This window comes from Pieris napi, chromosome 10 (genome assembly GCF_905475465.1).
Source record: "Pieris napi chromosome 10, ilPieNapi1.2, whole genome shotgun sequence".
Classification (NCBI taxonomy): Eukaryota; Metazoa; Arthropoda; class Insecta; order Lepidoptera; family Pieridae; genus Pieris; species Pieris napi.
The window spans coordinates 2,735,529-2,747,260 of NC_062243.1; the positions used below are offsets into that span (position 1 = coordinate 2,735,529).

Genomic DNA, 11,732 nt, shown 5'->3' on the forward strand with positions numbered 1-11,732 from the left:
CAAACACAATAGCTCTAGGGGAACACAAGTTTAATCTGAATCTTATCTTATATAGTTAAACAGCCCATCATGAGTTTGGCCATATTTCGAAAATCTATTTCATAAAATAAATTATATTATACAAATATTTAGGTTTAAATAATTTGTTAAGAAACAATACAAAATATTCCGAGTGCACAAAAAATCTTAACATTAAAGCTCTGTTTTGAAAATCATCAAAACAAAAACAACATAACAAATTTTCTAGTTACGTACGTCTATTGACCGAGTCGTAAATCTATTTTTTATTCCAGTAACGTCATTCACCGTGAGAAGCGCTTGAAAAAAGGATTGATTTCAACCGTACATCAACAATTAATAACATACTAACACTTTTGACATGGGTTCAAATGACGAACAAAAAATTGTGACGTACGTAGACGACTTGTTGACCTGCGCACGCGTCACGACATCAATATATAACGAGCGGCAACCGCAACCATTCAGATTGAACTCAACCTTCAAGTGAAACACGCGTATGTAATAAAGTCGTAACAATGTACACAAATCCCTTTGAAAGAAAACACTCCGCGTTGAGGCAGACCCTTGACCGGCTGTTCAGAGGTGAAGCCAGACTGAGCTTCAAGAAGAAATCTTCCCTTTCCAAAAGCAACAGCAATGCTTCATCAGTGTCATCTTCGAATGTGATCCCAAAGTACAATGAGAAACGCTGAAGGAATGCTTAGTGTTGTGACAGTGCAAACATGTGAAATGCTTCCTGATGCAGGTTGGTATTTTTATGTTCACGACAAACACACAAAGTATTTTCGGATATAACCGGTTTAAGGGCAACTGTTAGGTTATTTAAACGTGAATGTAATGTAGAGATAAGTTTCATTATGAGATATGCGCGCTATATAACAATAATATTTATTTGGTATAGAATTCTAAATTAAAATAAAAAAATAATAATACTTACTCTAAATAGATATTTATAATCATACAAATTCCTGATTTTTGTAAGCGGTCTTCCAAGCAACTAGTTTTAAGAAAGTTAAGAAATGCAGTATTAATATTCAAATCATATACATCGTACATGAGTTATGATCACAACAAAAAAGTAGATTTCCCTAATAATATTGACCAAAAGCAATCTATTACAATAATATTTTAATATAATATAGAGAGCGGGCTGACGTCAATTGAAAAAATAATCTGAATCAAATGCCTACAAATCAGATAGAAAGTTTCCATCAAATTTTACAACTTAACACCCAAACAGAGTTGACACTAATAAATGACTGAAAAAATTATAGTATTAAAAAAACCTTGCTATATTTCTTTTAAAACAATTAGTAACCAAGAGCACTTTATGAAAGCCATTTTTCCTATTACATTGGCAACTTTAATAACAGCTCAGAAGATCTGTTACAATTTTAATATTTTATGACCCGGCTTTTAATCAAGCCTTATAGTAAATAATACAAATATTTAATTTAACGAATACTTAATTTTAAATTTGTGTGCATTAATGTATCTTAATACAAGGCAATCGAGTAGTAGTACACACGTGTATTCCAGACAATATTAATAATAGTAATTGTATAGGTTAAATCAACAAAATCCATCCATCAGCTAATTCGCGATTCTAAATCTCATTTTAAAGAGCTTAGACAGTATTCTCTATTCTTAATAGATCTTAATTCTAGATTAAAAGTAGATCATGTAATGTTAAATTATATAAAATATTAGAAACACAATCATAGGGTCAAGCAACTGATACACACATCCTTCCTATGATAATTTTATCGGAACATATCCGGTTCTTTAGGAGTTCAATGCTATTGTCGCTGTCCTTCTATTTATCAATAATTACATATATATTATAATATTATTTTATAACAAATCAGACAAAAAAGAACTTAGATATTTTTGTTAAATGTCAATTTATTTAAATACACAAAGAATTTTTTTAAAAATGGATGACATTTTTGCGCGATGAATTTGCATCTGCACATTTTAGATGTGTCCCAAAATAATTCATAGCTAAAAAAACTTACATAGCTGAAAATTATTTTAATTTAAATAGAAAAATAAATTTGTATAAAACGTACGATTCACTAAGCTATTTAAAAATATTGAAATAAATTCACCATAGTTTTAATAAGAAGCAGGGATCATTCATTTAATCACTCTTGCGCCGTTTTATCTATATAATTACGAATTACCGTCAAAGATAATAAACACTATATACAGCTAACAGCATTCTAAACATATTTTACTATTATTTACGTTTATTTCTTATCTTACTTTATATATCATTGTGACGTTTAATTATTGCTTTAATTAATTTATGTTATATAATAAATTTCATAAATGATTATATTATTACGGAATTGTTTATTTTCTTTGGCTGGCGAAAGAGTTTGCGATATAAGCCGTTGTCCTATTTAAGCGTAGTATTGTGCGGTCAAAGTAAATAAATATGTAGTTGTAAATGAGAACCTTCATAACATCCGCATTCCGACAGTAATTATAACACACCTGTATCACTGTAATAGCAACGTAATCTATGGTTTTACGTCAAAAAGGAGGATGTATGGAAACTTTTTAATTATTATATAAAGTTAAGGTTAGAAATAGTTTAGATTTGCTGCACCACCTCAATTAGATCCACAGAGTTCTTGATAATTTTCACGGTCAAATTAGTTAAACATTTAAAATAATCTTTCATAAATTTATTGTAATAAAAATAACATTTTAAAATTCCTAATTACATTCTAATAATGCGTGAAATAAAGCAAAATATCTCTTATTAGAAATATATATTATAGAAGCTGTTTAAATTCCGTGAAACGAACCTTTTAATCTTTCTTTACTTCTAACTTTCTTTTTCAATTCAACTTTTAACATGAAACACCCGATGATTATATAAATGTATAATCAAAGAATATATCTTTAAATACTGAAGAAATCCGGTTAATTGTAAATAAGGTTTTATATGAATAAGTCCATCAGACAAAAATAAATAATTCAACGCGTAACTTAACCTCCATTATTAAGAAAATCCCAAGTAATTAAATATCAATGAAAACGTCATTGCTACCTTGAAATAGCTCGGTGAATCGAACTCAGTGCAAATACAGTCACTATTGATAAAAAACCCATGTCACTTCCACAAAGTAATGCGTTCAAGTAAATGACGTCAATTGTCAAATGTGACAATAAACTGTTCAAATTGTGGTTGCACAGATTTTGTGTAAACAATGATTTGAAAAAAATGTAAATAAAAACGTACTGGCTAGAAGGCAATCAGTAATTAATGCAAAAGTTGCTTATCTGTGATTCCTCTGAAGTCTGAAGAAGATTTTCAAAGTGCTTGGTTAGACCACGGTATTACACACACAGTTAAACTATAGTAGGTAATTGTGCACACATTAAACGTTGTCATGATGACGAAAATGATAATGAACTATAGACAATGTTCTTTGTATTCTAGAACGTCAATCAAACTTAAATTAAAACTAGTTTCAGCAGCTGTCAAACGATTTTTCGTAAATGATTGTACTGTTATCGAAGCAGAATATGGACCTAAATGAAATTTATATAAGCAGTTTCGTGGCGATTTACATCGAAATTTTGTACGCAACATTTTCGTTATTATGACCCCATTATATTTCAATAAAGGAACAAGTATGTTCAGAAACACAATATGTCATAATAATGCCTCAAGCATTTAAAAAGTATAATAAATTGTATTTGAATAATGTTTTCATGTATTTATTCTTTGTCCACAGAACTTCAAACGGTAAATGTCGGACGTCATAACATGAAACCGGGCCATCGTTAGCTGCGGATAGCATTCGTTATGATTTATGAAGCAATTATAATATACATTTGAGATTTAATATTGTGTTTTAATTCCTCAACAAAAAGTCACGTGTTTAAGCACGTTCCTTGATTAATAACTTGTGTATAAATCAAGTTTCAAATTCTTTCGAATACGATATGTATGGAATTTATCATGTCTTTATAGATTTTTATAACAAAAGTCAAAAATCATTTATTCATATAGGTAACACAATGTACACTTATGAACGTCAAAAAAGAAATATACATTAGATGTTTCTAATTTTACATTTACTGGCAGTTCTCAAATCAAGGGCGTAGAACGGAAGAGAAGAACTGGCAATAAACTCTCCGCCACTTCATTTTTTTTTATTTACACAAACCTCCTTACCAAAGCTGCTAAATATAAAACTCATATCAACAGGAAAACGCTTACAATTTTTTGTTACTGGTAAGCGAATTTTAATGACCAGTCAAATTTCTCTATCGTTACTTGTCTATAACGAGAGGTAGAGTGTAAACTTTTTGTGTTAAAGCATTAACAGTCATAGTCGTTTCTAGAACATTAAACTCAAATTTAATTTCAAGAGCTGTCAAACCATTTTTTCTGTATGAAGTTTGACAGCGGTCAAGACTGTCACTTAAGATATGAATTAGAGTATATGACCGTAGAGTCTTACATGGCGAAGGCAGCATGGAAATCGCATCAATGTAATAATTATACCAGATAGCCGTTCCTATAATTAGTTTCAGTAAGAATTATAATATCCAGTGGCGCTACAAACCTTAGATTTCTGAATTTGTTTTGAGATTTTTTCATATCCTGCCTTCAGCAACACGTCAACTCCCTAGCTTCCAGCCTCTTGGAAACGGCGGACTTGAGTTGAGAAGGGCGAAACTTGCCAAGATAAAAACCCAGGGGGTGAATGCAGATGGTTAAAATGAAAAAAAACCTGCCTTCTGTGCCTGACATATGTCTTCGACTTTTTGGGTCTAAAGCATAAAGAGTATTAAATGTATACATAGAAAGATAGTAAAGTTCATTGGTGCACAGCCCGGGATCGAACCTACGAACTTAGGAATGTGGGTATCATGGCACTAGGATAACACTGATCCACCAGGTTTATGCTAATATGAAACCAAAAATTCTAGATCATTTTTTTTCTCGATCAGAAATCTCAAAGATCAGGTTCGTAAACCTTTTCTTTACAGCATTACTCAATTAATAAAAAACAACTTCTTCAAAAGAAAAAACTGCACCACATATTCAAATATTTAAAATAATGTTCTTTTTTGTATTTAGAAAACTACTAAAAAAGGCTACAAAAAACTTATTAGCTCTAGCGATAGAAGGCTGAACAAACCGCACGTAGCAAAAGTTTGACAGAATCAAATGAAAATATTCTTCGACATAGCTAGTTATTTTTCTGCAGCTGAGTTTGCTTTTCGCGGTGGCAGAATACGAAATTTCATTCGTATCTTTCGATTTTATATTGTATGTTTTTATACTTTTTTTTTTTAACGACAATTCACACCGATTGACCTAGTCCCATGCTAAGCTGGTGAAGCTTGTGCTATGGGTAACGGATAAACATACATATTATAGATAGATAGACATATAAATACATATTTAAACACCCAAGACACACAACACCAAATGCTCATCACATCGATGTTCGTCTCAGCCGGGGATCGAACCCGGGTTTCGCAGTCAGCACTAACCACAATTTTTTTTGGTTTTTGGTACTATGGTTTATACGGCGTATTTTGTTTGCGCACCGCTGTAATGTAGATTAGTCCGTTTAAATCTAGTAAACATCTAGGCCTATTATGACTAAACGTTTTTGTATCTGCCATAATAACCTTTTTCCTGTTTCAGCATTCTGAGCCTACCAGATTGAAAGGCATTGCGCTAATGTTCAATTTGTTTCCGCAGCTTAATTCCCGGATAACGTCTTATGGCTTCAATATCTCTTGTGGAGCAATGTGTAATTATGAAAACAATAAAATAAAGACAATATTCTACAAGTGTCCAATATTGCACGTGTATCGTACAAGGAAAATAGGCGGAAATAGCCAAATCGTGATGAGAGTTATCAAGCGGAATGAGATCATGTAATTGAATTTTTCTTGTTTTATCAAATTTGGATTAGGGTTGATTCAGAAATAATGTTTCAATTATTGTTTGATCTTGGGCTCTCTTTATATGTATGAATTATAAAAATGTTATATTGGTTGGAAGAATTCAACAAACTATTGTCTTTTTACATTCACCACAAACACATATCCTTGTATTATATACTAGCTATAACACTCTATCTATTAAAAAACCGCATCAAAATCCGTTGCGTAGTTTCAAAGATTTAAGCATACATAGGGACAGAGGAAGCGACTTTGTTTTATACTGTGTAGTGTAGAACAAGCAGTGTTCTAACCCTGCTTGAAATTTTCTTACAATATGCGCTTTAACACTTGTTCTCATGGTGAAGGAGAAACCAACATGACTGAGATCCAAAAAATAAACGATAGTGTCACACGGAAGGTCGATCACCTTTCTATATAGATATTATATAGGTAAAAGAAAGGTGCAATCTGAGGCCAGAACTCATATAGTACCGCTACTGGATTATAATTAAAATTATATAAAATATAAATTATGTTATCCAGATCGAAGGATTTTAATAGTTCGTAATAAATGCAATATTTTACACCTATTATGATTTTAACGGTAAACACTTTAATTGCCAGACAAAATTTCGCATACATTATATGTATTATTATTATTATTTGTTAATTAAACCATTTGTTATTTTAATCTATTGAATTGCTAATAACGATTCTAAAATAGAAATTGTTTTGTCTCAATAAGCGAATATTCTACGGCATAAAAACAATTTAATAAAATATTTTCGTTGTAATTAAAAAGCAATAAAGTGTTTTAATATCGATGTTTGGATTGTTACGACTTGTTGACGTTCATTTTAATTAATTTAACAATTTGTTGTTTGGAAAATTTGTTTAACGTCAATAATTAATTAAGACCATTGACATAGATTAGTATTGTTTGTAGTAGAAAATTCCCAGCATTGTGCTGATTTCATAATAACATTCTCTTTTACCTAAAAACGCCTCTCAACTTTTTAAACAGCATTTAAATATGTTTACTTACTCATAAACCGAATTGAGCGAAATCAAATAAGTCTCTCAATTGAAACAATTGACAGACAAGATGGCCGATGACCAGCTGAGGCAAATTAACGTGATATAAAATATCAAAATTAGAATAATCAAAATGGATATCTAAGATAAATATTGTATTTATGATATAGAATTCTAAAAATTCATATTGAAGCCCATAAGACTTCATTGTAAGGACTTTTAAAAAAAGCTCTTAGACTAATATAGGTAAGGTACCTACGTCTTTACGCGAGTACTTCATATTTATTTTAATTTTAATCTGGTTCTACATAGAATGTCACCGAAATTGGAAGTCAATTAGATGCTTTAACTAGTATTGGATGGTCCATCTAGACATACAATGATTACTCATACATAATGTTACAACTAACCGTAATTCCTTCCAGTCAATCGATAGTTTTTCATCCATAATTTCCTTTATGGACACTTCCTTAATTTCGGGTGTATCGAACCCAGGACGAGAGCTTTACATAATATGCATATGTCGCAGCCAACTAGCTTAATTAGCCGTGCAATTGACAGCCTAGCCATTTAACTAAACGGCGCCGCTTAACTAGCGGCCTGAAAGATGTTCAGCCAGTTGATTAAACAGCTAGGCAAATGACTTGGATCTATGACATTTCATTACTTGCCTAGCCTGTAGACTGTTAATTTAAATTTGATTCCACTTTCTGCCACTCGAAACGAATATCTATCAGGCCGCTAGTTAAAAGGCTAGGCTGTTGAACGGCTATTTAAGCTAGTTGGCTGTGACACATATCTATATATGTATATAAAAATGAAACCCGTTTTCCGTTGTCACGACATAACATGAAAACGGCTTGACCGATTTGTCTGATTCTTTTTTTTATAATATTCCTTGAAGTACGAGGATGGTTCTTACGGAGAGAAAAATTAAACAAAATTGAGTGAAAACGTCTAAAAACACTTTTCTATATTTCCATACAAAATATTCGTAATAATATTTATAGGCAATTTGAACTTTAATACCATATCATAAAGTTCAAGTGTTAGTGGAGGGGTTCCAGGAAGGTAAATTTTAGTTTTTTGACATAATGTATTTGTTGTATTATCAACTTTCTTTTTTTTTATCTTACTAGCTAGACGGGTGTCCCGAATAGCAGAATAAGTATTAAAAAAAAATTAAGAATCGACTGTTCGGCGGTACGATGTTCGCCAGGCCAGCTAGTAAAGAATAAGTCAGTGAATTTACGAATACTATTTGTTGCATATTAAATAATAACATTTTCACACGAGGTATGTTAGGTTCCGAAAAGACGGCATTAATTAGCAAATATCTTTAATATTAAGTTATGCAATACGCTCTCTTATTTCATACGATAGCTCATATAGCCCATACTATAACGACTTTCAAATCTTGTAAGTAAACACCACTTTTCAATATGCAATCCCTCTACTCAATCGTGATTTTCGTAATTTATGTACTTTATAATTATTTTTAATGTTCCGCTTTTAAATGTATCCGTGAATTGTGATTTATGCACATTTAGGTAAGCTGTTTTAGTTTAGTGATTTTACAAATTGTGTCGTTCAAATAACGTAGACTTAACTCAGTAGCGCACCTTTTCTCTGCCCGAAAAGTTGTTTGTCGTCATTACCAGGATTGTTAAGGGTGATCACTTTTTCCTTTTACGTTCTATTTCCCTGCCATAGTGTCCAGAGACTTTTTTCCATCACTTATATTTTCTTGTAGACATTTTTCTTGTTGGCCTAGTGGCTTCAGCGTGCGACTCTCATCCCTGAGGTCGTAGGTTCGATCCCCGGCTGTGCACCAATTGACTTTCTTTCTATGTGCGCATTTAACATAAAAACATCGTGAGTAAACCGGCTTGCCTTAGATCCAAAAAGTCTACGTCGACTTTTTGGCTGGAGGAGTAGGAGGACACAGGAGGCTGATCACCTACTAGCCTATTAGATTAACAAATGATCATGAAACAGATAAAGAAATCTGAGGCCCATACCTAAAAAGTTTGTAGCGCCACTGATTTATTTTTATACATTTTTCTTACATAAAATGAAATCGTATACTGAGAACAACGTAAAAGATAAATGTACCAATGTGTAAACTAGGTACCAAACTATGAAAGTTGTTTATCTTCCTTACCAGTATTCCCTGGAGGAGATCTCCAGGCAATCCTGGTAAGATAAACTACTGGCGGATTAGTGAGCATCTTTTAGTTCTCGTTTTGTATATTACATGCAACGACATTTTTGTAGTAAAATATTGGTTGTTTGTAAAGTAGGTTTACGATCGAGATGTTTACGTGATAACGTCTTATTGGTGATATAAGTTTTTGGGAAGTAAGGAATTAATGAAGATAACAATTTTTCAAATTTTAAATTACATCTATCGTTTTATTCACACTTTTGATGATAAATTTCGGGTGTAAAATGACAAGTTTACTTATTCGACTATGATATACATTTTTCTTCATACATTCACGGAATGACTGGCAGCGCTCGAGATGAGACGGGAGATCGGTCCGTCTCTCTCTCGTTATACCTGCGATCGCGCTCGTGAGGTTTTGGTGTGACACAAGTTTCTGAACATGTCACCCGACTAAAACGATTTTAAAGACGTTATCACGTCAAAAATAAAAAAATATAGTACCTTTTCTCGATCTAACATTAAAACCGTTTTCCCGTTTCACCTCGACGTCCGTCGTTCCACCTCTGAGCGTTTTTTAAGACAGTTTTGGCGTCACTATGTGTACCCAGCTGCCTATCGATGTATATCCAAACCAATTCGACTTAGGGTTCTTCAAGAAAAAAGCGAGACAATTCTTAAAAGGCCGGCAACCCACTTGCGAGCCCTCTACCAATGTCTGTCAAGGTCTATGGTTGGAGGTATCACTTAAAACCAGGTGAGCCCCCTGACGTTTGTTATATTAAAAAAAAAACTAGCTGTAAATGAAGCGTGTGGTATGAAATTTAAAAAGTCTAACAATTTTGCCAGTTAAAAACATCAGGCATTAATATTTTTATAGAAAATAGGAACAGAAAAAAGACAAGAGTATAATTAGAAAATCCTTAAGCTCACTCTTAACTTCTTCTTATAGTGCCATCTCCTGGCGAAGGTTGGCGATCATCATGGCTAGTTTAATTTTGGATGCCACGCTTCTAAACAATGACTTGGTGCTTTGACCAAATTGTCTTAAGTTTTTCAACCAAGACATGCGTCTGCGACCAGGTCTCCTTCTACCTGCCTTGCCTTGTATGAATAGTTGAAGGAGCTCGTATTTTTTGGAGTTACGTACAACGTCCGAAATACTCAAGTTTCCTTTTCTTAACCGTCACAAGCACTTCTTTGTTCTTCTGCATTCTATCCAGCACGGTTGTATTTCGTATGCGGTCTGTCCAAGATATTTTAAGCATACCTCGATAAACCCAGATTTCAAACGATTCCAGTTTTTGGACATAGTCTTCACAAGAAGTCCCCTTCAGTTCACCCTTAGCAAGAAGTCCCATTGGTCACAAAACATCTCACTCGCGAACCCTCTGGCATTGAGAGTGTCCATGGGCGGCGGTATCACTTAACATCAGGTAAGCCTCCTGCCTGCCCCCTGTACTATAAAAAAAAGAACAGTAATTTCGGAGCAGTGAGGCCGTGAAGCCTGCAAAGTATCCAGGGAACTTCTGAGCTTCTGGAAGGAGCTAGGGTGGCTTAGTTAGCCAGGACTTTCGGACCCAATGGGCATTGAAGTGTGTAAACTGAATCCACCCCACTTGCATACGTTACGTCTCCGGCGTTTTGAAAGCGGTACAAGGCTACAAATTAAAATCCTCATTCATTACACAACAGGTATGTATTCTATATAGGAAGTACGGTCCTTTGAGAGGAATAAATTTGAATATTACATTGTATTTGACATAGGTACATATATATTGCTCTATAGCAATAGGTCAATGTGAATAATTCTTATATGGTTAATCAGAACGAGATCATCTTGTTAACGTATTATAAAAAGTGTTTCAATTGAACAATTAGCCTTGTGGTCATGGGTAATTATAGGTTTCTGCGTATTTCAATTTGTAATGAAATATTTAATATTGACAAATGAACAATGAGAATTTATTACATAACTTAAACGATGTTTCATGTTGTAGTATCGTACTCATGGCTAGGCCTAGTTTAAATGCTAGTAGAAACGCTAGTAGATTCGTTGCCTATTGTATGTTTACGACCTTTAGAATGTAAGTAAATAAATATAGTTTAAAAAAACTATAAAACACGCTCTATAAAACGGCGCTCTTTGATTCGTTATAAGTGTACAAAGTTTGAATTAAATCTGTGCGTTTAAAGTGGGTCAAAATCGAGTCCGAAGGAGTCGGTTACATACATACATACGTGTAAAAATGTAATTGTATTTTCGTCAGATAAAGTGATTTTTCTTTTTTTTTCTTTCGTGTCGACCCAATTATAGTTCGTCGGGAATCAAAAGCCGGCACAGCACTTGGCAATGTGAGTGTCAATGGCGATATCACTTAACAACAGATAAACCCGTTTGCATGTTACATAAAAAAATCAAACATGTACCGTACCTGGAAAATATGTTTATGTTATCAACACAAGTTCAAAGTATCAAAAACGCCACATCTAAAAGTATACAAATACGATTTTACGGTTGAATATATAAAAGATTACAAGTACTACATTATTGAACTTGACCCGTGGTTGCTCAATC

At 33.1% G+C, this 11,732-nt stretch overlaps 1 long non-coding RNA gene across 1 annotated transcript; it reads left to right on the forward strand.

The window, feature by feature from the left end:
- Positions 1–225: 225 nt before the first annotated feature.
- On the forward strand, positions 226–3,887 carry LOC125053325. The gene is made up of 2 exons (XR_007117559.1): positions 226–766; positions 3,777–3,887. It is a non-coding gene; the product is annotated as an uncharacterized LOC125053325 (long non-coding RNA).
- Positions 3,888–11,732: the final 7,845 nt, after the last annotated feature.